Source organism: Sciurus vulgaris, assembly GCF_902686455.1.
Source record: "Sciurus vulgaris genome assembly, chromosome: 9".
In the NCBI taxonomy this organism is placed as follows: domain Eukaryota; kingdom Metazoa; phylum Chordata; class Mammalia; order Rodentia; family Sciuridae; genus Sciurus; species Sciurus vulgaris.
In genome coordinates this window covers 80,088,933-80,094,932 of record NC_136469.1, presented here as the reverse complement: position 1 = coordinate 80,094,932, position 6,000 = coordinate 80,088,933, and positions in this window count along the sequence as shown.

Here is a 6,000-nt window from a genome sequence, read left to right as displayed (position 1 = left end):
CAAGTACCACCAATGCACTCAAAATGGTTATTTTCTGAATTTATTATGCAAAAAATATACTTCTTTATCTCATTTTTCATGTCAACATCTCTTTGCTTCTTCTCCTTTTTCTTGCGCCCTCTTCTCCACTCTTATCAGCTGCATATTCACACAGAAAAGTGCTCATATCTATTCAACTACAGTCTATTTAAAAAAAAAAAAAACAATTTTCCTGGAATCAGACCACATTCATTCACTCATTAACAGATGTTGTGGCCCCAGGCTGCATTTCTCTGGAGTAGGCAGAGGAAGGAGAACGGATTCATCGACATCTTCTGTCAGAAGTCAATAAGCTGTCATTTGGCCCTCCTGGGCCCTAGGCAGGTGCTCTTCCTTTCTTCTGACAATCGCAAAGGTTCCCAAGACCCGGATGACAGCCCCTATGTCAGCACTTAGTGGCTCCATTGACAGGTGTTTCTCTGTATAACCAGACAACAGGTGTTTGCCCGGTGCAGCCTGCCAAAAACCAGGGATCTGGAGTAGAAAACAAAGCCCATTTGCAAAAATGATTACTGTAATTAAGAGCTATGGTAATGCAAACGATGAAAACACATACACACACATACTCTCCCAACTCACGAGCACACTTTCTGGAATGCTCTGGCCCCTTGATTGAGGAAATGACAGACAGCAAATCAGCCAGCACTACAACATACTTTTCAAGGTTAAACTTTGCATATCTTCTGGGAGAAATTTAAATAACTATTAAGCATCTTTTGAAGCCATTCCTAATAAAGATCCTCATCTAGGATTTACATCATTGTGCATTAGGAGATTATAAGGCAGCACATGCTGAAAAAGATTGCCTTTGAAGATCTCATGGTTTACTTGAAACCCTATATACCCATGAGAAACAAGGTAGCAACTAAGCAATAATCAAGTCACAATACTACATTTAGTGATGACCCTTATGACTGAGTTTCATTGCATGTCCCTGTGGTTCTCTGCAGGAAATTGCTTCATTTACAACCAAAAAAGTTCTTAATTATATGTTGTGTCTTCTTCAGTCCTCCTCTTAAGGCTTACACAGGAGCTTCAAAGATAGGGCAGATTGCAGGATGGTTTGCATTAGGTAATTCTTCCTTAAAAAACAAAATCTGTGAATGTATACTAGCCACCCACTTCTCATTCAAATCTCATTTAAGTGAAGGTCTTTTCATTGCTCTAATCTGAGTCACTTACTGGAGTTAAAACAAATATAGGAAATCATGAGCTTTAACAAAATTATTTTCATATTGTGTATATAAGATCAAAATAAGTTATGTGTTAGGTCCCTGTGCACCATTTTAGATATTATTTTGTGTGTATTTGTGTGGTGGCATTTTGGAAAATTCAATTCTAGTTCCTATTTACTATGATTTATCAAACATTTTTATATTACTACTGAATGAACAGTCCAAGATTTTTCTAGCTAATAATTTTGAAATTAGGAAAAAAATGGAAAGAAACAAAAAGGACTGACTGTTCACAAATGATTCTCTTCATGGGGACCACAGTAAGGGGGTGCTTTTCTTTCTTCTTTCTTTTCTTTCGGTTAAGCCAAAATCACTTTTTTGACTTCCCAGAAAATGTATATAAGGAATATTTCTCTTGGCTTTCCTTGGGTGAGGCGGGGGTTGGGAAACTAAACCAAAGCAAAAATCAATGTGCTTTTGTTGAAGACATCTTTCAAGTTTTGTGCCCTAACAGCGGCATCTCCAAGTTTTGTTCTTCTCATTTAACACTGCTAACACTGAAGAAAAATAAGTACCTTACCAGGGGAAAAAATAAAACCCAGTTTGTGTGTACTGGCTCTCAGACTGTCTGAGAGGTCAGCTTTGACCAAATTACTTTCTGAACAAATGGCCTTTGAATGGGTTGGTGAATGGAGAGTACTTGCATTGCTGTTTCAGTAGCTTCCTATCTGTTTATTGTTGGTACCAGGCTTGGTCTCACTTCTGTTTTCTTCCCGCCTTTCCTATTTGGCATAAAAATGATGCCTAGAAGAGGACACTGTGTTTCCTTTCTCTTTATTCTCCACCCATGCATTTTTTTGAATGAATGCCTACTTGCTTATGACCTGTCTCTCTAAATACAAACCAAACATCCAGGATGCTAGAGCTGTTTGATTAACAGACCCTCCTCTCCTCCTAGTTACTTCCCAAGGCACCTACTTATAGGATATTAGGACTGGAAATACAGGGATTCTCCTCATATACTCAGAATATTCATATTGATATTATTAGAAACAGACTATGCAATTGGCAAAACCCATTACAAAAAGTAGAGTGGGCTCTGGGGGAGGACTGGTGGTATGATCTTAAATCATGATTCAGCACCCCTGTGTAACAAGCACAGGGAGCTCTGTCTTCTGGTTGGCTATGTAGTCACTAGGCTAGTTGGAAAGCACAGGAGCTGAGCTTTTGGGGGACAAATGACTGGTTTCATTGGGTTCATTCAGGTCATAAAAGATCTCTTTTTAGTAGCGTAAAAGATCTCGTTTTACTCCACAAATGTAGAAGAGAGAAGTTACTGGTGGCTCTTTCCAGAGTTCCCTCCTCAGGGGAAGGTAATAGACCCGGGAGAAAGTGAAAGAGTCCTAAGCTCAGGATGTGCCCTTTAAACCACACCGTCGTCATCACCTGCATGTGTCCTCTCCTACCCCTCTTAGTCTGATTTCTTCTCACACAGCAGGCCCTTCCCACCCTTCCCATCTTCTCAACCTGCTCAGCCTGCTCCTTTAGCCACAGGCTATTTGCTGTTGTAGTTGCTGCCAACTGGGCTGGTGGAATGCCAGGCCTGGAGGAAGTAGAGGGTCCTGGCAGGAACATGGACTTCGGGTCTCACAGATCAGCTCCTGCTCCTCTCACAAGGCTACAGGTTTTTGTCTTAGGCAACTCAGGTTGCTGTAACAAGAACACCAAAGATTGGGTGCTTAAAAAAAATGTATACCTCAGTTCTGGAGACTGGCACATCTGAGATGAGGGCAGTAGCACAGACAGGCTCTGATGAGAAGCTTCTTTCTGATTTCCTCACATGAGGGTGGGGGAGGGGTGTGTGAAGCCATGTCTTTCCTGTCTCTTCTTATAAGGCACTAATTTCATTATGAAGACTCCACACTTGTGACCTAATTACCTCCCAAATTTCCATCTCCACATACCATCACATAGGAGATGGAGTTTCAACATGATTTTTGGAACAACACAGCATTCAGTCCATAATAGCCTCCATTAAAAATGGTCTAACATTAGAGGTTATGGTGGGTCCCCCAGGAACTTGGTCAGTAAAAAGTGGTACATATTGTTATCTGGACATGGCCTCCCAGAGCATATAAAGGTGGCAGGAAAGGAAATGGAGGGTCATAGAGTCCTTTAAAATCAGGTCTGAAGCAACTTGTTCAGAACATTCTGAAAACCTTTGGGCTTTTGTTTATTTGGATCAAACAAGAAAACCAGGCCTGGCCTTCCAAGTGTACAACATAACAAACCTATGACAGACAAATCTCACAGAGTGATTTTATCTCCAGGAGCAGAGATTTGGCCTGATTGAGACTTTCTTGAACAAAAGCCTATGCAAGATCCACCTGACACAGCAGCAGCTGCTTTCACAGTCTGCAGAGTCTCCCAGGACTGGCTTCACTGCACAGGTTGCTATTCCTACCCCAAGAAGAACCTCTTGCCCTCCTCTTGATCCCAGCATGATGTACTATAGGATGTACAAGTCCAGGCTTCAGCTTAAGTCCAAAAGGAAGGTTGTTAAGAGTGAGCTTGTCCCTTAGGTGAAGGAAAGTGTGGGCACTGACTCTCTCACACTGACCTCTCTCTCCTTAAGGTTTTAGGTGACAGCCTGAGGATATGGCAATTCTGTCTTCCTTTGAATTAATTCCTTTTGCTAGTAACCAGATCACAGTTGTAGCTATGGAAAAAGTAAGCAAAATTCATGTCCATGTTTTTCTCACAGAATTAGAAAGGCCTGATAAGAAAGAAAGCTCAGATGCTGGGAAGAAAGAAGAACCTGAGGTGATGGTGCTATGGAATGTGAGACCAGGGAATCATGTGACTGAGGCAGGTGAGTCCAAGGGGATGGAACTGGAGAAAGTAAACCTGAGGAAATAGAGACCAAACTGACTCCTGGAAGACAGGTGAAACCCATTATCCTCTCTGGTAGTTTTGGGATACCCTATTAGGTGGTGATGAGTGCACACTTGTCTTTGAGGACCTTTAACTTTATCTCAGCAGATAGCAAGGAGCATGCTCCTTCTCCATGACCTTGCTTGCCGCGCTGGACGAGTGAAAATCAGGAAACGGCGCTGTGCACTTGCTTTATGGGTGCGCATCCGGTTGTCCTGTGGACCTTGACTAGATTCTGCGACTTGTGAGTGGACTACCCGAATGTCCCCAGTAGGGGGCTTTGCGTGATTCCCCTTTCGGAAAGTCACCAGAGAAAATGTGGCAGAGGTTTGCGCTCTCTTTTGGGTGGAACTTATGGGAGTAAAGCCTGGAAAAGAAGAGACAGTGAAATGAGATCTCCTTCACACATACCCCACTACAGACTGGCTGTGAATGCACGTTGGGCGGAGACCAGCTACCGAGGTTAGGCAGGGGGTAGGCCACCGCAGGCGCAGCTCGGGAACGCAGGGGCAACTGCTTCCTATTTCTGCGGAGCTGCGAAGGGAGAGGATTGGCAGCTCAGATGACTAACAGGCGCGCTGTTTTCTTCCTCAGTTCCACTGTTCAGCTTTTGCAGGGCTTTTATATGACCCCAATTCATGTTCACCCTCTTACTATAACAAGAATAAAATATGCAAAATCCATCAGATTAACTTGCTTAATTATTTCTTGGGAGGCATCAGATAAATTAGAGCAGTGATTTACAAACATTTGCATTACACTCACAGTAAAAAATTTTGGAAGTTGAATGGCATTCATCCTACTTGCTTGTGTGCTTGATGAGGTTCACTTCTAAGTGCATATAGAAGAACTGAGTGTTGAGATCTGGTTTGCCAAATTTAATCACTGCCCACAACATCTTCCCCATCCCCTCTGCTGTGGCTCCTCCTGGGACCCAAAGAGTGTATCTTTCACCTTCCAGATTGAGGTAGACTAAAGCCTGAGCAGGTGTCTTGGACTTCCAGGGTTATCCTAGACAAGGACTTTGTTTTTGTTTTTCAGTGCTGGGGACGGAACCTAGGAACTTGTCATGCTAGACGAGCAATACTCCCAGCCACAGACAAGAATTTGACCCTCAACAATACAAAGACTGTGGCTTTGGTGCAGCTGAGACTGGAGAAAAGATAAGAGGCCAATGTCACTCTGGAAACCTGTATCCCAGAGCTCTCTTGCTCCTCCACTCCACTATACTTTTAGAGAGGGCACTGATCCAGTATCTGGGACAGGAGTCACTCTCCTATTCATTCAACAGGAGGAAGGGGAGAAACGAGAGACCAGATATACTCTGGAAAATCTTTGCCACTTTAGACACATGCATGAGACTGTGATGCACAAGGGAACTTACTGATGGCACTCAGAAGCACCAACATGCCTTAAACCCGGACAGCCTTATCACAGACCCAAGGACATCATTTTCAGAAGGCACAGCACCCAAATTTGGCATCCTATAATAGATCATTCATCCTAGAAAGAGGTGCCTTCAGTCAAGTGGACCATCCTCAGGGACCATGTTACTGTTCTCAATATCCACTTTAGGGTTGCCTTAAAGATCTTCCCACCCTCGTTAAGCCAAAAGCATACAGCTTGCACTTGGAACAGCAGAAAGAATGTTCACTCTTGGACAGGATTTATATAGCATGTCAGGGACACTGTGCCCCCATGTTATGTACATATGCATGTTATGTGCCCTTTCTTCCCCACAGTGGCTTCCCTCTGGTCTGTTTTACAGCTTCCTTAATATTAAGTACTCTGAACATGGAAAATTTCCAATTCCGAAAAAATCTACATATATTTGATATGCTTTTCATTACTG